Source organism: Macaca nemestrina, chromosome 17 (assembly GCF_043159975.1).
Source record: "Macaca nemestrina isolate mMacNem1 chromosome 17, mMacNem.hap1, whole genome shotgun sequence".
Taxonomy (NCBI): Eukaryota; Metazoa; Chordata; class Mammalia; order Primates; family Cercopithecidae; genus Macaca; species Macaca nemestrina.
Window position 1 is genome coordinate 80,019,096 of NC_092141.1, and position 25,457 is coordinate 80,044,552.

Sequence of the window (25,457 nt, forward strand, 5' to 3'; positions counted from 1 at the left end):
AAACAAACAGAGTGGAGGAGGTTTCTTAGGTGTCATGTGCAAATAGGACTAATCAAGAAAGCTGCTTTGTCATTTAATTCAGCTTCTTCTTTAGGATGAGACATTTACTCCCAATAGTATTGAGAATTGACTAACATCTGCTTTAAAATAAAACTAAGCTATATGAGTATGTCCACATAAATTGTACAATGTAGATATCTAATATATTGTGATAGACCAATCATATTTCCAAATCCAGGCAATGAACCAGATTATATCAGCATTTACTATGTCATTAGTCATTTGGGTAAGCAGCATGTATAGTCATATATACGCCTATGCCGAAAATAAATTATAGTATTATAGAGTCTTAGTGTTAAAAAAGTTTTGTAGTTTATCTAGTCCTGCTCTATATTTTGGTAAGACACAAATCCTAACCACAGAGACAAAGTACTGTGCCCGAAGTAACGAAGTCAGGAAACAGAGATAAACACTATTCTAATTGCTCATTTAACTTATAGCTAATGTTGAAATCCCCACACATTCCTTTCTATATGATCAGACACTTCAACAAAAACACTTTCTCTATTGGAATTTGGCAATATTCTGTAAATATCTCTCCTAAGGTCTGAAGTTAGTTAAGGCCTTTGCAGACCTCATAACCTTTTACATTCTCTTTTTTCTTTGGCAACTTTAGGTGTTCTTGATTTAAAAATGTGATTAATTAAGATAAAAAACATTAAAAGGCACTCTCAAGCACCAGTTCCTAAGGACAAATGTGTAAATTAAGGCACAGGTAGCATGAGACTATAGGAAAAGAGGGTGTGAAACAGACAGAGAGTCCGAGGAGAATATCATCAGTTTTCTTCTGTGCATAACTTTGGTGTGTTACTCTTGGGAGGATGCATATTTGTTGTTTGCCTAAATTACAGTAAAATGCTATTTTAAAGGAAACAAATTTCAACAGTAACAACATTTTACGGACTTTAAATTGGGAGGGTGGCACGTGTCAGAATGAACATCTCTTGGTTGATGGGAAAATAATGCTAGAAAAATAGTACTAAATCCTATACATAAACAAGGTTCTCCCAAGATTTTGTGGTGTCTCCAAATCAGAAACAAGCTGAAGTAAGGAAGGTGTGTAGTGGAAATCAGTAAAGTCTCAGGGACCTAGCTGAACACCAAATGTGGAAGGAAAAGCATTGGATTGTGGCTACCTCTTAGGTATAGTAGGTCTGGTGTGTGTGGGGTTGAGAGTGTGTGTGTGTGTGTGTGTGTGTGTGTGTGTGTGTGTGTGTGTGTGGTGTGGGGGTTATAAGGGATGCTCCTATACAACATCCTAGATGTGAACACTTTAAGATAAAATAGAAATTAAAAGTAATTTGGCTTAAGATCCACTGAACAGTCAATCCATACTTTAGCGGCTTTGAGAAGTAAAACCTTTACTACAACAGAAGCTAATGTCTTCAAAGGCCAAACAATTCTTTATATAATCACTCAGAAGGAACCAGGGACTTATATTTTACAAAGAGCGTGTTTAACTTTGACCAGCATTAGTTTAATAAACACTGAAAATTGTAAATCTATGTCCTAACTTCAAGTGAAGTGTGGGAAGGGAGAATACGGCATTTCAAATACAGTAGAACCTACTAAATATGATTTAAAAATTTAACGTGGTTAGGGAGACTATTTTTCTCTTCATTCTTTATGCCTTGAAAGAAGATTAACAGGAACTTTATTTCCCCTTAGCAAAAAAGATATATTGCAGTTGATCATATTACACTATCATATTTTAAATAAGTGGCTTACATCTTATATTCTCCCTAGGATATAGATATGCTGGCATTATCATTCAAACTACTATAGTGTGCTATGATTGCAGAAATGCTGGTTGTCCTCATTAAAAAGTACATTTCTATTATTTTTTAATACTCTAGAGGGTTCTGACAGTGAGAGAGGACTCAGAATTCACATAATTTAGTTAATAACAAAAACTGATTCTTAACATCATGCCCGATCTAGGATGTCCACCATTGTCAATGAATTTTATGTTTTTTTAAATATGTTTTTCTTTATTTGCAATATGTGTTTATGGATGAAGCAAAACATTTATGCAAATAGATTGCCTCATGTATAGAGCTGAATGTATTTTCTGGAATAAAGAGATGTTTTTGCAAAAATTATTGAGCTGGGTATTTTACCCATATATACTTTTAAATACCGCAAGTCTCTAGACCACATGTGTACAGATAGAAAAACAAACAAGAAACCTCTAGAGGTATATTTTGATTACAGATGCCAGTGACTTGTGGTTGAATTTCACTCTGATTCCGTTCAGGTATGTGATCTAGGAAGTAGTAAAAGATAGATGTTTAAAAAGTAAAATGCAATAAAGAAGAAAGTGTAAAGGAACAGCCGGACATATGCATATTTTCTGTCTATTAATGGAGACATTGTGATGAAAAGGGTCTAAGTATTTAGGGTATTTCATTAGCAGAGAAAATACACATGCCTTTCTTATTTGATTTCACTCGTGACACCATTGAGATTTTAGCCCAAACATCATTGCCACCGAATAGGCACCAGGGTGTAGTTACCAGGGGCAATATTTAAGAAGGCAATATTGCAATGAAATGGTTTTATCTACTACAATGAGTATGCACTGATTTTTTTTTAAAAAAACAAATAACATGGTGAAACCCAGTCTCTACTAAAAACACAAAAATTAGCTGGGCGTGGTGGTGAACACCTGTAATCCCTGCTATTTGGGAGGCAGAGGCAGGAGAATTGCTTGAACCTAGGAGGCAGAGGTTGCAGTGAGCCAAGATGGTACCACTGCACTCCAGTCTAAAATAAAAATAGATGGAAAGCAAATCCAGGAATTAAAAAAATGATATACTATGTTTGCTTCTTACGTATTAATTTACCAGGTTTTTATAACAGATAAACACAAGCCTAAAAGAAGTGAAATTATGTTTTACCTCCACTTTTCAGGATAAATTGAGTGAAAATACTGGGTGTAAAGTAATTTGTTAGAACAAGCAATATGAGATATTCAACAAGGTGTAGTAATGTTACATAATATTATAACATTGATACAGCTAAAGTACACATTCAATATGGCATGCATTGTTAGTAAGTGTGAATGAGTTTAATATTTGTATGTATGTGTAATTTTTTTTTTTTTTTTGAGACAAGATCTTGCTCTGTCACCTAGGCTGGAGTGCAGTGGCACAATCTCCGCTCACTATAACCTCGACCTCCTAGGCTCAAGCAATCCTTCTACCTCAGCCTCTCAAGTAGCTGGGACTACAGGTGCATACCACCATGCCTGGCTAAGTTTTGTATTTTTTTGTAGAGACGGGATTTTGCCATGTTGCCCAGGCTTGTTTAGAATTCCTGGACTCCTCATCTTCGTGGGATTTATCTACCTTTGGTCTTTGATGCTGGTGACCTTCGGATGGGGTTTTTGTGTGGACGTCCTTTTACTTGATGTTGATGCTATTCCTTTCTGTTAGTTTTCTTTCTAACAGTCAGGCCCCTCTGCTGCACCTCTGCTGGAGTTTGCTGGGGGTCCACTCCAGACCCTGTTTGCCTGGGTATCACCATCAGAGGCTGCAGAACAGCAAAGATTGCTACCTGTTCCTCTGGAAACTTTGTCCCAGAGAGGCACCCACCACATGCCAGCCAGAGCTTTCCTGTATGAGGTGTCTGTTGACCTCTGCTGGGGGGTGTCTCCCAGTCAAGAGGCACGGGGGTCAGGGCCCCACTTGAGGAGGCGATCTGTCCCTTAGCAGAGCTCAAGCACTGTGCTGGGAGATCCTTTGCTCTCTTCAGAGCCGGCAGGCAGGAATGTTTAAGTCTGCTGAAGCTGCGCCGGTAGTCACCCCTTCCACCAGGTGCTCTGTCCCAGGGAGATGGGAATTTTATCTATAAGCCCCTGACTGGGGCTGCTGCCTTTCTTTCAGAGATGCCCTGCCCAGAGAGGAGGAATCTAGAGAGGCAGTCTGGTTACGGGCCTTCATGGTGCTGTGGTGGGTTCCTCCCAGTCCAAACTTCCCAGTGGCTTTGTTTACACTGTGAGAGGAAAACCGCCTACTACAGCCTCAGTAATGGTGAATGCCCCTCCTGCCACCAAGCTCAAGTGCCCCAGGTCGACTTCAGACTGCTGTGCTGGCAGCGAGAATTTCAAAGCCAGTGAATCTTAGCTTGCTGGGCTCCGTGGGGGTGGTGTCCATTGAGCTAGACCACTTGGCTCCCTGGCTTAAGCCCCCTTTCCAGGGGAGTGAACGGTTCTGTCTCCCTGGCATTCCAGGTGCCACTGGGCTATGAAAAAAAAAAAAAAAAAAAACTCCTGCAGCTAGCTCAGTGTCTGCCCAAATGGCTGCCCAGTTTTGTGCTTGAAACCCAAGGCCCTGGTGGTGTAGGCACCCAAGGGAATCTCCTAGTCTGCGGGTTGCAAAGACTGTGGGAAAAGTGTAGTATCTGGGCCGGAATGCACCATTCCTCAGGGCACAGTCCCTCATGGCTTCTCTTGGGTAGGGGAGGGAGTTCCCTGACCCCTTATACTTCCCGGGTGAGGCGACACCCCACCCTGCTTTGGCTTGCCCTCCATGGGTGGCACCCACTGTCTGACCAGCCCCAGTGAGATGAGCCAGGTAACTCAGTTACAAATGCAGAAATCACCTGCCTTCTGTGGTGATCTCACTGGGAGCTGCTGACTGAAACTGTTCCTATTTGATCATCTTGCCAGCCACCTTGACCCTGTCTCTTAAAAAAGAGAAATCTTTGAATAGATACAGATTTAAAATTGTTACAATGATATGTTTTGTTATGTATATTTTACCACAATAAAAATAATTTTTAACTTCTTCAGGGAAGTTACTTTACTCACTGAAAGCCATTAAGTTCATTTGTTACTGTTTGCCTTTAGTCTGGGTTTTTTGCCCCACCCCTGTAATTTCATTGTATTGGATATGTTAAAGCATAAGCATACAATTAAAAGTCAAAATTGTATAGAAAGATGTATTCAGAGAAACATCATTTCCTCCCCTCCCCTGCAACCCTACCCTCTCATCTCCTTCCCTAATTAGTAACGTTTCATTCATTTTTGTATTATCAGTCTTCTGTTTCTTTTTACAAAATTATATAGATATGTGTACATTTTCTTTTTTTCTGTTCTTTCTCTCACAAAAGGTAGCATATTAAATATGTTATTTTTCACATTTCACTTTAAAATAAATTCTGGAAACATCTCCCTTTCAGTTCTTAGAGATGTTTCTCATTTTTTAAACCAGTTAATAGCACCCCATAGTATGCATGAACCATAGTTTATTCAACCAACTATTATTTTTCTTATCTACCTTAATGCTTAAATTATCTCAGACTTGGTTAGTAAAAGCAGTCTTCTTCATTCTACACTTTAGGTAGTTTACAATACTTTACAATGACAATACTGCAATGAATAACTTTTTCATATGCTTTTTGTCATTGTTAAACATGTGTCTTCAGGGTATGTTCTTAAACGTGAAATCCATAGGTCAAAAAAAAAAATACATGCATTAGTAGTTTAGCTCAGTATTGCCAAATTCTCCTTCATGGGATAATAGCATTTTATATTTGAACCAGCAATGTATGAAAAGTGGCTGTTTTCTTACAATCTTGCCAATCTTGTCAAGATTTTGGATTTCCTGTCAATCTGATAGGTGAAAAAAAACCGAGGGAATTACAAGTTTCAAATAAATAAGAGATTATTTCCTAAATATCTCTCTAAGTTAAGAAAAGAGATTATTAAAGGTCATGTCTCTAATTTCAAAATCTATGTCATCTGCATCTGTAGGTCTGCTTCTACAGATGCTTTTTTAAACTAAATTATGGATAATATTTTCCTGCTTCTTCATATGTCTTATACTTTTTATATATTATGATGTATATTATGGACAAAAGAGAAGAGACTGAATCAAATAACATTTTTCCCCAAAATGGTACATCTGTTTTTTGTCAAACAGCTAAAGTGAAGGGGTGATCTCTTCTATCTCACTAGGAGTTAAGCTGGGTAGGGGATCAGTGGCAGCTTTGGTTAGTTCCAGCTCAGAACTGGTTCTCTTGAGAGTGAGGTCAGACCCATTCCTCCATCAAGGCTCTGCAAATGTTTCACCATTCTACTAAAGACTGTAAGATATATTTCTCCTTTCCAGTTTCTCCAGGGATTCATTTCTTTGATCTCCTCAGGATGTCATCTGGGTAGTATTTGGGGTTCTGATTTAATTAACTTGAGTTATCTTTTAGTTTCAAGTGTTTTGGAGGTGATGTCTGACCTCTCCAGTCCATGACACAGGCACAGTGAGACAAAGAGATAGCTCTAATCACCACTAACTCAGAAAAAGTAGGAAAGAATTATTGAATCTGGAGGGTCTAGCCTTACATTTGGGGCTAGCTTTACAGAGTCAGTTCCTCTGGCTGCTGTAACAAGTTACCATAAATTTCACGGCTTCATATAACACTGATTCATTATCTTGGACTTTGGAAGATCAGAAGCCTGATGGAGATTTTACTAGACTAGGATCAAGATGTCAGCAGGGTGTACTTGTTTCTGGAGGCTCTGAAGGAAAATCCATTTCCTTGCTTTTTCCAGCTTCTAGAGCTGCATTCCTTAGCTGATGGCCCCTACCTTACTCCTCAGAGCTGACAATGTCAATGTGAGTCCCCACACTGCCATCTCCCTAGTGCTAATTCTCTCTTCGACCTTTAAGGACCTGTGTTATTACATTGAATTAACTAGAATAATCTCTGCATTTTAAGGTCGGCAGATGAGTTGCCTTAATTCCATCAACAACCTAGATTCCCCTTTGCCAGGGAATCTCACAGATTCAAAAGTTTAATGGATTTGAACCTGGATATCCTTGAGGGGCTACTATTCTACCTACCCTGGTACTTCCATATTCTGTCTTATCATTCCAACCCAGGGTAAACCTTCAACAAGTGTCTTCTCATTGTGGAAAAATCTCTTTGACTGTGGCAGGCCACTGCTCCACCCATGCCGCAGGTCGAGTTCTTGGGAAGCAGGCTCTAAGATGGAGCCCAGTGTGTGGTATGCTCATCGGACGTGCCCTTGGGGTCATACCTGTGGAGGGAGGTGTGTTAGTGTCCTGGGACTGCCGCAGCAAAGTACGGCAAACCAGGTGGCTTAAGACAACAAACATTTGGGCCAGGTGTGGTGGCTCACGCCTGTCATCTCAGCACTTTGGGAGGCAGATCACATGAGGTCGGGAGTTTGAGACCAGCCAGACCAACATGGAGAAACCCCATTTCTACTAAAAATACAAAATTAGCCAGGTGTGGTGGTGCATGCCTATAATCCCAGCTACTCAGAGGCTAGGGCAGGAGAATTGCTTGAACCTGGGAGGCAGAGGTTGCAGTGAGTTGAGATGGTGCCATTGCACTCCAGCCTGGGCAACAAGAGTGAAACTCTAACTCAAAACAAACAAATAAACAAAAATAACAAAAAACCCCAGACATTTATTGTCTTATGGATCTGGAGGCCAGAAGTCAGAAATCAAGGTATGGGAAGGTCTGCTCTCCCTCCAAAGGCTCTGGAGAACACTCTGTGCCTTGCCACTTTCAGCTTCTGCTGGCTGCCACCATTCCTTGGCCTGTGGCTGCTGCTTCAGTCTCTGCCTTCACATGGCCTGCTCCTCCTCTCTTTTCCCTGTATGTCTCTCCCATGTGTGTCTTTCCTAAGAACATACCATTTGATTTAGGACCCACCCAGATAATCCAGGATCATTTCACCTCAAATTCTTAACTTCGTCACATTTGTAAAGACCCTTTGTCCAAACAAGTTGACATTCATAGGTTCTAGGGATTAGGAAGTGAGCTTACATTTTTGGGGGGATTGGGGGGATAGGGACCATTCAACCTAGAACAGGAGGATGGAATGCAGGACTGGGCAGAAGGAGAAGTCGAGCTGCACTACAGGCTCAGCTGCCTCAGCAAGCCACACAGAGAGCTATGAAACTGAAATGCCGGTTAGACTTTTCCTACATTGCGCAAAAATGCCCAGACCTTTATACTCCTGCCTCAGTCAGTCATAAAATGTGACTGCTTTGGGAAAGGCAAGGTGACTCTGTAGCTGAAGGAACTTCTAGAGGGTTAAGAGCACTCCCAACAACTGGAGGAACAGTGCTTCTTAGAAAAGGAATCTGGACGTCACACCTCCAGGTTCACTGGAGTCTACTCTTGAGCTGCTAAAATCTGCTTCTTCATATACAGTCGGGAACAGCTCCTCCAACCTTACCTCTCATTATGGTACCATGCCCCAGGCTTCTGACCTGGCATCTATCTCTCGAGAGCCTTATCATCCCCAATGCTAGCCGTGCCTCTTTCTATCATGGCTTCCCACCAGCCCTAGTCTGCAGAGAAGGGACACTGCTGAGTTCCTTAGTGATGCAGTGCATTCCTGATGACCTCATTAAAGAGCAGAACTTCCATATCTTACATCCAACATGATTATCTATTGAGTTTCTCTTCCTTACATGATATAGCCACTCCAGCAAGAACCATACCCTGAGTTCTTTAGCCCTTCCTCCACTGTCTGCTACAGTAGTTCTGGCATTTTCCCTCAGTTAGCAGAGGGAAGCGAGGAGGTGCAGGCCATCATTTCATCCACGCTTCTTGCAGGGTAGTAAATTCTGTATCTTGGAAGAGGGCAAATAAATTATAAACTCTCCCTTATCCAGTCTTACACTCAGAGCTCCCCTTGTCGAGCACACACACTCAGAATCCAGCCCCACACATTGCGCCCCTGGCTCCTGTCAGAACGAGCTCTCTGGGAATGTCAATCCTTTGTGGTATAGGCCTTTTCCTCCATTTTCAGGCCCTGTATTGTCTGCATTTTCAGCCTAAGACTTCCTGTGACCTCTCCCTAGTGATAGGCCTAATGGCAAGGGAGGAGAGAGGGTCGGATCCTGAGCCACATCCCTGCCTCACAAGGAAGAGGCCTTTGGATTGTCTACAAGGGAAGGGGATCTTGATAGGGAAGGGGATCTTGATAGGGAAGGGGATCTTGATGGGGAAGAGGTTCTTGATGGGGAAGAATGGGCCCCTTCTGAAGGCCCAGAACTTTCAGGGAAGTGTACATATTTGAGGTTTTCAGGGTTCAGGGTTTTCAACGTAGATATCTCATCCCATGTGTCAGTGTCTCGTTCCTCTGACTTTGGCATTGCAAGCCTACATGGCTGGAAGTTTAACCTTAGGCACTCTGCTCCTCTAATGATTAAGTCCTGGGTCCCATCTTTAGCTTTCTCTGCATTTTCACTGCAGGCTACCTTGCAGAGCCTCCTTGCTTCCTACAAAAAAAATACCCTGATGTTTACAATGGTCTTTCAATTGCCAGTTAACTGCTTTTAGTCTTTCCTTATCTTTTTCTAAAGTTTAGCAACAGGCATATAATCGCCCTTTTTATTTTTTTTATTTTATTATTTATTTATTTATTTATTTTTTGAAAAGGAGTTTCACTTTTGTCACTCAGGCTGGAGTGTAGTGGCACGATCTCAGCTCATTGCAACCTCCACCTCCAAGGTCCAAGTGATTCTCCTGACTTAGCCTCCCAAGTAGGCTAAGTATTTTTAGTAGCTATGGGGTTTTGCCATGTTGGCCAGGCTGGTCTTGAACTCCTGATCTCTGGTGATCTGCCCACCTCAGCCTCCCAACCATTGTCTGTTTAGTTAATATTTTTCTGGACCTTTCAAAGACTGGCTGATGCATTTCATCAGCTAGGACTTTCCCTTCCGTGTGTACCATCAGCATTCATCACTAGTGAAAGTTTTCACAGTTGGACTGTCACCTTGTGCCACAAGCTACGCGCCACTTATCACCAAGGATAGGGACCTCACTGCCAGCTGGGAGGAAGACAATTGAGCTCCAAAGCCCGACTTAAATATTCACTGTCTTGGACACTCCTGGCATTAACTGCCACAGGTGAAGTTCCCCTGGCAACAATCTCTGAGACAGAGTCTAATGGATAGAATGTTTGTTAGAAACCAACATCCATGGAAGGGAGAGGGGAACAGCAGATTTAGGCAGAAAGGGAAGTCAACCTACAATGTAGACCCAATAGTCTCAACCAATCCCACAAAGAGTCCTAGAATAAAATGGCCAGTCACAATTTTCCTGCACTGGGCCAAGATGCCTCAGTCATTAGATATGGACCACCCCAAGAAAAGCATGCCTTTGGGCGAGTTGGCTTTCTGCAGCTGAAGCAACTCCTGAAGGGATTAATAGCCAAAATCTGTCATCTGATGGCATTCCGCTGCACCAACAGGTCTTCCTTCAAGGGGCTTTTGCAGGGCACATGCATGCCATCAGACAGGACAACTACTCCTTCACATGAAAATGACTGCTGGGCATTCCTCAGCCGGAAAGAGCTTGCCCTGATCTGCAACATCAATCATTTAGACCTCATTGTGTCTACAGACTTTCAATATCATTAAAGAAGAGGAATTTTTAGTATATCTAACATCATTGTTTGGGCAGAAACAATGATGTAACACAATTTCAACAGCCTAATCGGTAGTGAAAACCCTTCAGTCTTTGAATTCTTAATTTCAGTTTTCTATCTTTTGGTTTGATAATCCCATTTAATTCTTCCTTTTTAATTTTATTTTTCCTTAAGTTATTGGGGTACAGGTGGTATTTGTTTACATGAGTAAGTTCTTGAATGGAGATTTGTGACATCCTGGTGCACCCATCACCCGAGCAGTATATACTGCATCATATTTGTTGTCTTTTTTTCCTCACCCCCTCCCACTCTTCTCCCCAAGTCCCCAAAGTCTATTGTATCATTCTTATGCCTTTGCATCCTCATAGCTTAGCTCCCACATTTCAGTGAGAACACACAATGTTTGGTTTTCCATTCCTGAGTTACTTCACTTAGAATAATAGTCTCTAATCTCATCCAGGTCTTTGCAAATGCTGTTAATTCATTCCTCTTTATGACTGAGTAGTATTCCATCATATATATATATGTACATCACTTTATCCACTCATTGATTGATGGGCATTTGGGTTGGTTCCATGATTTTGCATTTGTGAATTGCGCTGCTATAAACGTGTGTGCAAGTATCTTTTTCGAATAATGACTTCTTCTCCTCTGGGTAGAACTTCCAGTCTGTGCTGATATTCACCATTTTGTCATTTAATTTCTTGAGTCCTTTAATCACTATTTTAACATTCTTATCTGATCACCTAAAGAGGGTAGATTTAAACATCCTGGAAAGATTGGGGTCTAGGGAGAGGGCGTTACAGATGACAAAAAAAGTGACATTTCTCTGAGTATGCCTTTTGGGTATATACATACCCAATGAATCAACAAATAAAATCAACCATATTTTTTGGAAGAATCCCAAATGGAATACAAACAGTAACACATGAACCTATAACTGCATTACTAATAAATGACATAACCACAGTGAATGGGGTGGGAAGAAGAGAATTAACTTCAGTAACTAGTACCTAAACTGTAAGGCTAAAGACAAAAGCAGTTTGTGCAAATATTCTACTCTAGTTAGTAAACAAGTTAGTAACACCAAAGTTATTTTATATGTATTGTAGGATTCAGACAAGTAGGTAAGTTTGTTGTGGAACATGGGAGCCAGGTTTCATACTGTTGGAGAAATAAGTTATAAGTAAGGAAAGTTGGGAAGGCAAGAATAAGCCTTGTGCTGTTGGACTGAAATCAGAGGTATATGAATTTATTTTAAAAATCTAGACAGATAAATATGCATGTACATACACATATTTCCTAGCTCCACCAACTAAAAAGCCTCAAAACAATCATATCCCAGGACCAAGGAGTATGTCAAAATCCCAAGTCTTGGTTTTTAAATATCTAAAGTCCAAGTCTTGACTTTTAAATATCATTTTCAAGTAAAATGGACCAAGACTCCTTGGAGCAGGGAGTGGGATAGGGAAAGTGTAAGACGAACCTGGAATGTCTTGTTGGGCTGTAAATAGAGAGGTTTTCAAAGAATTTTAGGGTCATGTCCAATGACACAGGAGCCATCTGGAGGGTGCCCCAATGGTCAAATGTGGGGCATTATGAACAACAAAATACATAGTGATGGATTATAACCCATGCAATAAATGTTAGTAAGTTCAAACTAATAGATATAATTGAATATATAAATAACCAAGGGAAAAAGAAAAGCTCTTAATTTCCATAGAACTCCAATTAATAAACATAGAAGGAACATTGGAAATATAAAATCAGCACTAGCGTGCACACACATAACAATTGTTACAAGCAAGAATCATTAATAGATGTTAAAAATAATAGACAAAATTATAATGAGAAACAGGATATTTGCATAGTCTCGAATTATTTTTCCACAATATACTTACTTGTTGTAAAAGGAAATACAGTAATCATAGTAGAGAAATCTGATGGATAACCTTAACCAATTTTTTTTTGTGTGTGTACACAGATATATAAAACAATGTTTATGTAGATGTTTATGTAATTATATATAACAAGTTATATATATGGTTATATATGTATATGTATGTGTACATATACAAAGTTTATACATATGAAACAAAATTTTATATAATTATATATAATTTTATTGTTATATATAATTTTATAATTATGTATATACTATTGTTTGATATGTATAAAACTTTGTATATGCACACATACATATACATGTGTGTATGTCTATTTAATAAATGTGAATAATATAGGCTTATGAAACTTATCTCAAAGATAATTTTATTTGCCTTTTTATATTATACCTCTGGATTCTGATTGGTTTCAAAGAAGAACATTGAAAAGGCTTGGCTTTGGCCGGGCGCGGTGGCTCACACGGGTAATCCTAGCACTTTGGGAGACTGAGGCGGGCGGGTCACCTGAGGTCGGGAGTTTGAGACCAGCCTGGCCAACATGGAGAAATCCTGTCTCTACTAAAAATACAAAATTAGCTGGGTATGGTGTCGTGCACCTGTAATCTCAGCTATTTGGGAGGCTGAGGCAGGAGAGTTGCTTGAACCCAGGAGGCAGAGGTTGCGGTGAGCCAAGATTATGCCGTTGCACTCCAGCCTGGGCAACAAGAGCAAAACTCTGTCTCAAAAAAAAAAAAAAAAAAAAAAAAAAAAAAAAAAAAAAGAAAGAAAGAAAAGAAAAGAAAAAGAAAAGGCTTGGCTTTTTGGCAAGTGTAAGTGGGGTAATGGGGCATCCATGAACTTTGGCCTTTAGCTCTTCATAAAACCCATAGTATGATTTGTTTGAAAAACATTTTATAAGATTACAGTTTTTTGTTCTTCAGACTTTTTTTTTTTAACTCTGTATTGAATCTGCTTATTTTTTGATGAACTAACCCCTTTCTGTTTTGTCCAAAAAACATTACAGGAACAACAACAAAACGCTCACCTCTGTTTCGAAGAAAGGGGCATACTCTACCCTGCAATTCCATGCAATTCCATGGTTGATTGGAAGCGTTTTTCCACATGCTTCCGAGGCTCATAGGGGCATTATTTTGATCCAGAAATTATCTCACTAAGTTGGAAACCAGTGGATTTCACACTGAGTAAGACTTCAGCACAGAGAATCCACATGCTGATTTCGATATTCATTAATCATCTAGCTAATTTGTTTTAACATGGGAGTGCTGACAGCAAACAAATGTTATTCCAGCAATGGTGACTGCAGAATGGAGACTATTATGGCATTAACATTTACGAAGCTGGCAGGTCTGTGTTCATATATGGTCAGTGTTGTCTTTCACTCTAATTGCAAATATATCTATATTTAATTCACATCTGCTATAATCATTGAGTGGGCTAGATAGGGCCAGTGGGATAAATAGATTACAAGTTTTTTTCTTATTTTGACTATTAGGCCAACAGATATATTGAAATCCTGGGGTTTACAAATCTGTCTAATAAGTATATGGATTTTATTTTAATATTCTTCAGTTAAAAATGAAAGTAAAATTTCCTGTGCAATATACCATGTATTTATGGCATGAATTTTAGGTGCCTTGCATTATATGGTAGTGAAATTCACCCAAATGAGGAAAAGCTTTGTCATACGTAAAGATGAAAATAAACACATTTATGGATTACTGTCTTAGATTTCTAAGTATTACAGGTTTAGAAACCTGTAATACTCTGCACATAGATTATAGATATAAGTATTTTAACTTTTCAAAATAGCTTTCTCTTTCCTATTTTACATTACTCACATTTCATCTCTGAGATTTGTTTTCTTCTTCATGTTATTAAAATGATGCTTAAACAGAGCAAATAACTCATCTAAAGCCTTTTAACTTGTTAGCGGTTGAATGGGACTCTAATCAATGTCCACTAATTCCCAGATTCAGGAACTATTCATTAACCAAAATGAGGTCTGTTGTAGGCACACTATGGCTTATTAGTTTTGATAAAATTCAAAGGTAAACCTGGGATCCATAACTCAAAGATAAAAGCTCCTTTTCTTCCTTCAAATAAGTAACATGCATATTCGCTTGTCAGTGTCTTCTCAAAAAAAATACTCCCAGGAAAGGAGATAGTTCATTCTTCCTGAATTGTAATTTTCTAAGGGGCTTATCAGGAATTATTTAACATTTTTAAAATTCAGTTTATTCACTGAGAAAAATGTAGTAAATTCCTTTCATTGATTAAGAGACACAGAATGTAAGAGAAAAAAAAAAAATCAGCTGTTTGAAAAGACTCCTGTTAACTGCACCAAACTACAACTTTTACCCAGTAAGATAACAGAGGAAATAAATGGTTCTTTCCCTGAAATGTTTACATTGTTATCTACAGTCTCTTAAACAGTAGCAGAGCTGTGGTTCTCTTGATTTGCTCACTCATTCTGTTATTAGAGAAATTCTTAACTTCTTCCATGGGGAACTATTTTTCTGTCTTCACTCTTTTCCTAGGGCCCGTTCCCAGTTCATCAACACACTGTCAGAATGTGGAAAGCGTGTGTATGCTCCTTTCTTCCCATATGTGGTATGGTTGCTCAGTTATCTCCCACACCTAATGAGCTCACTGATTTTATGCAGGACAGAAGGCGATTAGACATTTCCAGTCAATTTGCTTCTGCAATGCTGGCCATACAAATGTTCGAATGTAGCACGGCTAAAGAGATGTACAATATAGACAGAGGAAAATTTTTTCACAGTCGACACATTGTATGCTTTACTTATTATGTAGAGTGAAATTCACTGATAAAACAGTGAGTTTTGAAAAAAAAATATTAGCTGTCTTAGATGTGAGTTGTAACTCTAGATGATAAGTATCAACACACAGGTTGATATGCCTTATAAATGAACTAATTTTTAGGGGGACTTCATTAAATTAAGCATTTAATTGAGGAAATACTGCCACGTCGGAACATTAAGCTATCTCTTTTAAGGTCGGGGAAAATGATACTATTACATCTAAAGAAATACTAGGCCGGGCGCGGTGGCTCATGCCTGTAATCCCAGCACTTTGGGAGGCCGAGGCAGGCAGATCACCTGAGGTTGGGAGTTCGAGACCAGCCTGACCAACATGGAGAAACCCCGTCTCTACTAAAAATATAAAATTAGCCAGGTGTGGTGGTGCATGCCTGTAATCCCAGCTACTCAGGAGGCTGAGGCAGGAGGATTGCTTGAACCCAGGAGGTGGAGGTTGTGGTGAGCCAAGATCGTGCAACTGCACTCTAGCCTGGGCAACAAGAGCGAGACTCCATCTCAAAAAAAAAAAAAAGAAAAAAAACTAATGGACTTGAGCCACAAAGTTGCTTAAGATATATTATTTCAGAACCCTGTACAAACATTAGTCCCCAGTATCTAGGTTTATACAAAGCGTGTACAACTCATAGTCCGTGGGCAGCATGTGACCCAGGACAGCTTTGAATGTGACACAACACAAATTTGTAAACTTTCTTAAAACATTATGAGATTTTTTTGTGACTTTTTTTTTTTCTTTTTTCTCATCAGCTATTGCTAGTGTTAGTGTATTTTATGTGTGGCCCAAAACAGTTCTCCTTCTAACGTAGCCCAGGGAAGCCAAAAGACTGGACATCCCTGGTTTTTACAAATATCTTCTTATTTCAAGTTGGTGTTTTAAACCAAAATTCAGCTCCTTATGGCTTACTTATTTTGTGTTATTAGTGTTATTTAACCATTTAATGACTATAAATGTAAGACTTTTTTAAATGGGCTGTAAAAAACGTTAAGAGTTTTCTTATAGATGATTACAAAACAAAAACAAAAACAAAATTCCTAACATTATTTGCGTTTATGTCAGTTTAAGGTACTACCATCTTCTAACAGAATGAAACTGCTCCTACATTACAAAGTTATAAGGGCTATTTGGATATGACACTTTTTGGTTGTTGTTTAGCAATACTTAAGTTTTACTTTTCCTGTTATATGAGATAGATTATGCACCATATAATTTGATAATAATTATTAAATAGAGAAAATAATTATTTTAAATTATATTTTAGAGGCTGCAATTAACATCTTATCTGGGAATTTGAGTATTATTATTTAATTTACTATGCAAACATGTAATACAGTACATTTATATAATTTGTTTAAGTAAATTACTCTTAAGAAAACACATAGAATATGTGCTTTTGTCTGAAACCAGACCAGGATATCCTCAGGGCAATTTTCAGTGTACTTAGTTACTTTCTTTCATCTAGAGCCCTAACAAGGAAGCTATCCTAGAGCACTCTTCCTTCAAAATGAATCATAAATCAAAGACAAAGGACAGGTCTCTATTTTAGTACGTGAAGAAAAGCTTATTTGAAAACCATTCTGTAGTGACGTTATTTGGCTCGAGGGGCAAGACAGAAACTAAGGTGAGAAGGGGTTTTGGAAAACAAAATTTTTTGTTTTGTGTTTGTTTTGTTTTCAGGTTTTTGTTGTTGTTTATCTGCTCAGGAAAATGGAATTATTTCTTTATACCTAAAATACTATTTTTGGCCAGGTGCGGTGGCTCACTCCTGTAATCTCAGCACTTTGGGAGGTTGAGGCAGGTGGATCACCTGAGGTCAAGTTCAAGACCAGCCTGGCCAACATGGTGAAACCCTGTCTCTCCTAAAAATACAAAAATTAGCTGGGTGTGGTGGCAGGCACCTATAATCCAAGCTACTCGAGAGGCTGAGGCGGGAGAATCACTTGAATCAGAAGGCAGAGGTTGCAGTCAGCCAAGATCACACCACTGCATTCCAACCTGGGTGACTAGAGTGAAAATCAGTCTCAAAAATAACAATAATAAAATTCTCATACAATTTACTTCGATTATTTTATGACTCTTAATTTTATTAAACATAATCATAATATCAGAACTAACTTTTAGCATTATTATTATTATTTAAGACAGGGTCTTACTCTGTTGGCCAGGCTGGAGTGCAGTGGGGCAATCATAGTTCACTGTAACCTTCAACTCCTGGGCTTGTCTTCTTCCCATGTCAACCTCCTGAGTAGCTAGGACTACAAGCATGCAGCATTGCACCTGGCTGGTATTTTTATTTTTATTTTTTGTAGAGTTGCGGTCTTGCTACGTTGTCCAGGCTCATCTCAATCACTTGGCCTCAAGCAATTTTCCCGCCTTGACCTCCCAAAGGGCTGGAATTACAAGCGTAAGCCATAGCACCTGGCCTAGCATTATTATTAATCAAAACATATACATTGATGTAATGATTGCTTTTAAAAATAATTGCTAATCTTTAACACAGCAAAGCTGAATTTTCACTCCTGATGAATCACAATAAACTTCCTATTGGTTCTTTAAGTCTTATAATTACATGTGGAAAAAAGTTAATCACTAATACAAAAAACTAAGAATTGTTTAGTTTTTCTTAAATACCATCAATCAGTTTCATAGTCTCAAGTTAGTGTAAGAGAAAGCCAAAACAAACCAACAAAAAATAACTCGAATGACCTATTGCAGTTCCAAATAATACCTGACAAGGACTTTTCTGGAAAATCATAGCCTCTGTATCTATAAACTCATAAATCAGTCCTCAAAATATCTACAATACTTTTGGTTTAATTTTTCAGGAAGAGAGCTAGAGAAGAACACTCTATCCAAGGTTTTGAATACCTAGCAAAATCATGGCTTGCCTTTCTGATTGTTTTTTCCTAGGATAATTGGTTATGTAGACATAAGGGACTTCTTTGATACGGTAAATTTATTTTGTTTGCATTTCCAAAAAAAGTAAGGCCAAAATAAGTAGAATAAAATTGACCTCAAATGGTACTCAAACTCAATATTTGAGTGTATTTGACAGCACTTAATAAGCTCTAACACATTTATAATCAGGTTAATCAAGTTAAATGTTTCAACAAGTCTCATCCAAGAGTGATAACTCCCATGAAAGAAATAAAGGAGAAATAAGAGATATTTCTTGTAAATTATTTCTAGTTGGGCTGGAGAGAGAGAGAGAGAGAGAGAGAGAGAGAGAGAGAGAGAGAGAGAGAGAGAGAGAAAGAGAGACACTCGGAGAAATCTCCCATGAGAAATGAGAACACAGTCTTCTGATATTTCTAACCTGATTTCCAGGCCAGAGAAATTCTGATGGATATTCAAACTCTGAATGGCTATGCAAATCAAACTTATGAACCTATGGAGAGCCATTCTTCATTAAGCTTGACTTCAGTGGGGAATAAGCAGTAAGAACAGATGGGCTACTAAGGCAAAAGGTCTCCATGCAAATCATATCAAGAAAGACCAAAAGCAAGGAAAGGATAGCCATTGTAGATTCATGATTGTTTCAGTCTGCCAAAATAAAAGGTTTCTCAATGGTTTATCACAGATGACAGCTGATTGCTAAAGAAGTAGCTGGATTTTTTTTTTTCTATATCTCTGCACACAAAGTGAACACAGTTCATAGGTAAAGAACAAAGCACACTTTCTCATAGCAATGATACAAACGTAAGGGATCCATTTAGAGAACTCTTATTATGAATGCGATTAATTGCATGGAACCAGGTTGGAATTAAGGAAATTAAAATTGAAACTCACTTAGGGGAAAGGTCAAAATGAGAACCAGAGAAAGGGGACCCAAAGAACACGTATGTAGAACTCTGGATGATAAAAAGTTGAGGCCTGTCGGCAAGCATAGGCTACCAGCTGTGTTGTGGAGTTTACGAATTATGAAGTTAATTCAGCAGAAGCTTCCCTCTATGAATAGTTTATGGGAGGCATAATAAGAAGAGGCAAATCTCCTTGCATTTCCACCAAGTGTTTTCCATAGCAAGCATTGTAAGGCATGCCAATTCATCAACAGAAAATCGTATCCTAAAATTAGAAATAAAATGTAAAATAAAATCACCAAAGAGAGATTTTCCTTGTAGTGTAAGTGAATTGAAACCTAAAGTCTTCCATTTTCTGAAGTTGAATTGGTTGGATCCCAAAGAACCTAAAATATTCATTGATTGATTGTTAAATTAGTTCAACGAACGCTTTGTTTTGTCTCTGCATTCTTTTCTTCTGCATTTCACTAATCAGTCATTTAACAGAAGACACCTTGTTCTGTACTTGACACCAAGGAGAGAAAAATAATTGTGCACACTTTCCCCTATAGCAATCAAAATGAAAGAGAAAAATAATAAATCTAGAAACAGGATTGGTGGCTTCTTTTTCCACGCTATTTATTCTTTTTCTTCTTCACGTTCTCCCTTCTTCCCAATCTATTGATTCTCTTCCCTTTCTCTTTTCTCTCTTACCCTCTTTCTTTGTTACTCTCGTCTCTCTTTTCTCCTCTCCCCTCTCTCTGTTTCTATTTCTTTCCATTTTTCCTCCTTTTTAAAGAAAAGTTACGTTTCTAATGACCACAAAAATCACATTGCAGACCTCAACACTGGAGTCCTGTCTCTCTCTTTAGGTTCTTTGCCACGAAGTAAATGATTTATTTATTACAACAGAAAAAAAAAATTAGGGAAGTGACTTTTTTTTTTTTCAAATATTGTTGATATGATTACTTGACCTTTAAGATAGGCTAAGGAATAAAAAGGAAGGATTCTTTCTAAGGGTTTTCTTCTCAAGCCCCTGACACCAAGTGTAGCTGATGGCTCACGGCATTATGAAATTCTAAACCCATTCCATGAACCTTTAGTTAGAAGCAGACTTGGCCGAAAATGACTCAAGCAAACTTTCCTTCTTCCCTCCTCCCTTTTTCCTCCCTGGCTTTTGGTGGTTTTCCCTTCATCCGTTGTATGACATCCAAGATTTCACATGGAAACACCCCACGGCTTGTTTTTCATTGCAGGTTAAAATCAACTTGAATTTTGCTACTTTTCCCCCTAAGATGTCGGCCATCCCATTACCATGATTAGGCTTTTCTTTTGAATCATTACCTGAGGTAAAAATCTTATTGGCACGTCGGCCCCTGAAAAATGAGGCCAAAGGCAAGGAGTTGTGCCGGCCAAGCTGATGCATGGCAAGCCATCCGGGCCGAGGCTCGATTTCACACCATGATTTAAGATACCATGTGCTCAGCTCAGCTCTGATGATAAAGCATCCGTGGTTGTTAAGAATTAGAAAATAGAACTGTGTTTCCTCAATAGAGAGGAACTAACCAACATTAAATATCACATTTACGCGCATAACAGCCATATATCGAATGACAAAATGTAACAAAGGTTCCTGCTAGAGAGACGCTGACTGCCTGCTTTAACTGACTTCGAAGTTTTGTGCTGCCTTTTGATCCTTATTGGAAGCTCCGGCATTGCCAACAGGAGCTACAAAACCATCCATTTAATGGTATAAATTAAATCGTGTTTCACGAACTGGGTTTCTAATGTGGTAATATGATGCATACAAAAATGGTTAAGTAGAAGACATAGGAAGAGATGCAAATAGCAGGTTCCCATGCTTTCTTAGCAAAAAAGGTACACTGTACACCATTGAGTGTACTGTACACATAGTGTACACTCAATGGTGTACAGTGTACTCAATGGCCTGAAACCAATCAGTGATTAAAAAGGTTGTTTTTAAACCAGACTGGAATAAATATTTGGCCAACAAAAAAAATTACGTAAAAATATTATGCAACACTAGTGAGGATTAAAAGAGCGAATAGAGACTAAATTACATAGAAAATATTTATTTTACTTTTTCACTCTTTATAAAACTCCATATCAGACAGTGTGAAAGATAATCCTGGCATGACCAGGCACGGTGGCTCACGCCTCTAATCCCAAAACATTGGGAGGCCAAGGCAGGCAGATCACTGGAGGCAAGGAGTTTGAGATCAGCCTGACCAACATGGTGAAATCCCGTTTCTACTCAAAATACAAAAATTAGCCAGGCATGGTGGTGCAGGCCTGTAATCCCAGCTACTCTGGAGGCTGAGGGATGAGAATCACTTGAACCCGGGAGGCAGAGGTTGCAGGGAGCCAAGATCACACCACTACACTCAGCCTGGGCAACAAAACAGAGATAATCCTGGCACATCTGTCTTTGCAGTGGCAACTTCTAGATATTAGGGCATGAATTCTCAATGTTTCCATAAGAGAAAATTAATGTACATGCTATTAATAGTAGGATTGTCATGGACTTAGAAGCAGAATTGATTTCAAGGACCATGATATCAGGGTTACTTCTATTCTTGGCCTTTTCAGTATGTAATGAAATTGGGTTTGATCCTTTTTCTCTGTACTAAAACATCTGATGTTGCTTGGACATTAAAGGACTTCTCCATGGATTAAGAATTAAAAAAAAAAATCTAACTTTTAGTCTGTTGTCTCTATGAATACATGAACAGAAATAGAATCATCTTTCCAGAAGCAGCTTCCTGTGGTCACAGACTCACTACCCCAGGGAAGAGAGGGTCTTACCCCAGTACAGTTGAGAAGGTACATTGTCTTTCAGTGATGCCTGTATCTCATTATTATAAATATTAATGTAATATTAATAACAAAAAGATCAACCCTGTAAGAATCATTTTATGCCATCAGAAGTTCTGTGTTGGGAATCTAGAGCAAGCTGTTTATATCACAATAATATTTGTTGTTAGAATAAATGACAAACTGTCTGGTTTCTAAGTGTACTAAAAATGATGTCTTAAGCGTTGAACTTCCTGAGTTCTATTTAGTTGGCTCCAAATTTGATTGGAATCCCTTTCTTCTATTTATGTAATACTCTTAGAACTCCCAGAAGAGTGTTGAACAGGCAGTAAGAGAACATTTGCCATGTAAAATTTGCCAAACAGACTTTGGTCGTATCACTGCTATTTGGTGCCAACAACCATGAGTTAGGACTGTGAGCGTCCTTAGTTTTCACTGTGCACTAACTAAACTATAAGTATTTTGGGTTTCTTGGAAATGTATATTCGGAGAAACCTCCACCCACAAGCCAAGAACTGAGGTGAGGGATTGCTGGCTTCTACAGTGAACAATTTCTGCCTCAGCAGCTTAAACGTGTTTTTCTTTAAACAAGCTCTCTGATTTAATATCATGTTGACATGCTGCCATTGTGTATGTTTTGCAAAACAACTTTATCCCAAATGCCCACCCACTGATGAATGGCTAAGCATAGTAAGTATTATGATAAAATGCTATTTGTTAATTTGAAAAGGAATGAAGTGCCTTTTTACTTCATTCATTTACTTCATACATGCAACAACATAGATGAGCCTTAAAATCATTATGCTAAGTGAAAGAAGCTAGACACAAAAGAGTATTTAGTGCATGATTCCATTTCTATGAAATATTCAGAAAATGTGTATCTATAGAGACAGTAAGTTAGTGGTTGCCTGGGAAGGGCAGTGGAAAGGAGGAGTGGGTGCAAATGGACACCAGGGATCTCATGCGGATGATGGACATGTTGTATAGTTAGACTGTAGTGATGCTTGCAAAATTTTACAGATTTACTAAAATCATTGAATTGGAGACTTAAAATTTCTTTTTTTTTTCTTTTTCTTTTTTTTTTTTTTTTTGAGACAGAGTCTTGCTGTGCCACCCAGGCTGGAGTGCAGTGTCATGATCTTGGCTCACTGCAAGCTCCGTCTCCCGGGTTCATGCGGTTCTCCTGCCTCAGCCTCCCGAGTAGCTGGAACTACAGGCACCTGCCACCACGCCTGGCTAATTTTTTTTGTATTTTTAGTAGAGACGGGGTTTCACCATGTTAGCCAGGATGGTCTTGATCTCCTGACCTCGTGATCCGCCCACATTGACCTCCCAAAGTGCTGGGATTACAGGTATGAGCCACCGCACCCGGCCGGAAATTTAAAATTTCTAAACTTTATGGTGTATAAAATATGCCTTAATAAAACTGCTCAACAACAACGTGAAAATCTCAATTTGTTCTTTTTTTTTTTTTTTCCAGTTTTAACACCAACGAGAGAAAACGCTACCTTGTTTAGCATCATTGTCCTAAATATTTTTGTAGTAGCAAACCCAGGATAACTTGTAAAAGGCAAATCGTAAGGAAAGCACCAGTCCTTAGAGGCATACGTGTGATATCAGATTTGTTGAACTGTTGCTTATGGAGTATCCTCACACAACCATGTGACTCTCAGCTTGATAGTATTGGAGGAAATGATGAGTGGAGAACGCAGGTTCACAAAGCTTCAAGCATTCATTTTGGGACTTCTGTGAATTATCTTCATTCCTGCTTATATTTAACTAACTGTCTAAAATGTTGACCCACCACAAAACCATAAGGAAGAATCATGGGGGATTATTTATTTATTTGTGTTTGCCGTGCCCTCTCTGCACCATCAGATGTTTTACAGATTAAGAAGATTGGAGGGGAAAGTTCTGCACGAGGGAAAACAAAACTAAGGCTAAGTTTTCTTTCTGTCATGACTTTCCTCCCTCTCCCTTCCCGCTCCTTTTTTCCCCCTTATTGCGACTTTGACAAATGACAATGCAAGAAAAGAATTTATGTTGGGTCTTGGAGATTAGCACATTATCACAAGCAAAACAGAGCCCTCAGCCTCCGCCACTGGGGAGCCATTGAAAGAGTCTTTGAATGTGATGCATGGGTCAAGAGCCATTTCTGACAAAGTGGGGATGCTGTCATGCCAGGACAAGTCTGCATGAAAACCCTTGGAGAGCCAGGTGAAGACACTGAGCATTGGATGAGGAATATTTAACCAAAAAGCTCATTCTGGAAGGGAAAGAGGAACCGGGTAGCTCCCTGAAGACCTCTGCGTTGAATGATTTAAGGCTACCTGTAGGAAATGCCTTCTGCTTTATTGCTTTTTAGTCTCCCTTCTTTTCAGGGGGAAACAGCACAACGCAGATCTTTCCTTCCTTTGACTCACGTTAGTAATTCCGCAGAATGTTTGAGTAAAAACTCCATCTCGCTACCTTTCCTACAAGGCTCTTCTATAATAACAAGACAGTCTTCGGGTGGGGTCCGAGATTAGACTTCTCTGGGCAATCAAGGATTTCAATTTTTGAAAAATGTTCAATTACATGCACTTAAAAAAACAGCATGCTCAGTTTACAATCTTGGGCTCCCATATCTGAGAATATTAGTCGCAAAGCAATTTTAGGAAGAAAACAAATACAGTTTTGGGGACTGAAATACACTTGGGGTTGGCACACCATTAACCCATTCCTTAATTCATCAGAACACTGGACGAAATAATTCTGAGAATGTATTCAAAAGTTGACTTGTTTCTGAAAGTCATGAATAGTCAAATATAATTTTTCTGTTTTTTCTTCTTTCTTGAGACGGAGTCTCGCTCTGTTGCCCAGGCTGGAGTACAGTGGCGCAACCTTGGCTCACTGCAACATCCACCTCCCAGGTTCAAGTGATTCTCCTGCCTTAACCTCCCAAGTAGCTGGGATTACAGGTGCCTGCAACCATGCGTAGCTAACTTTTTTGTAGTTTTAGTAGAGACAGGGTTTCACCATCTTGGCCAGGCTGGTCTCGAACTCCTGACCTTGTGATCCACTCTCCTCTGTCTCCCAAAGTGCTGTGATTACAGGTGTGAGCCACCACGCCCAGCCCAAATATGATTTTTCTAGATATTAGACATTTAGTTGGTTACTTGATGTTCACAACATATCACAAATAAAAAAATAAGTGAGTCAGGAAAAACACTGAATGGCAGATAATGAGACAGCATTCATAACATGACTTCTTAGAGACCATTTATTGGTGTCTGAGAGATTCACTTTAACAGACGAAGGTTTCTCAACCTAAGAACCACTGACATTTGGGGTCCAATCATTCTTTGCCATTAGAAATGTCCTGTGCATGAAAGATGTTTAGCAGCATCCTTGGCTTCTACCCAGTGGCACCCACTAAGCTATGGAAACCAAAAGTGGCTTCAGACATTGTCAACTTATATTGTCAAGTGAATAATATGCTAATGGCTTGCATTTTTCTTATTTCCAAAAATAGAAAATAAAAGCATGAGCTCTGAAGAAGTCAGAAGCAAACCACCTCTGATTTGCTTTCCTGACTGTTTAACATTGAGCAAATACTTAACCAAATCACTTTACTTTTTTTCTATA

The 25,457-nt window shown here is 39.0% G+C and overlaps 1 long non-coding RNA gene across 1 annotated transcript in view; it reads right to left on the reverse strand.

Annotated features, from left to right (window-relative positions):
- Positions 1-7,255: 7,255 nt before the first annotated feature.
- LOC139359376 (uncharacterized) overlaps positions 7,256-25,457 on the reverse strand; it is a 365,570-nt gene continuing 347,368 nt past the window's right edge. Inside the window, exons 3-4 of the long non-coding RNA XR_011615290.1 lie at positions 8,544-9,326; positions 7,256-7,715 (exon numbers count right to left, since the gene is read on the reverse strand). This is a non-coding gene — a long non-coding RNA (uncharacterized lncRNA). The remainder of the gene's footprint in view (positions 7,716-8,543; positions 9,327-25,457) is intronic.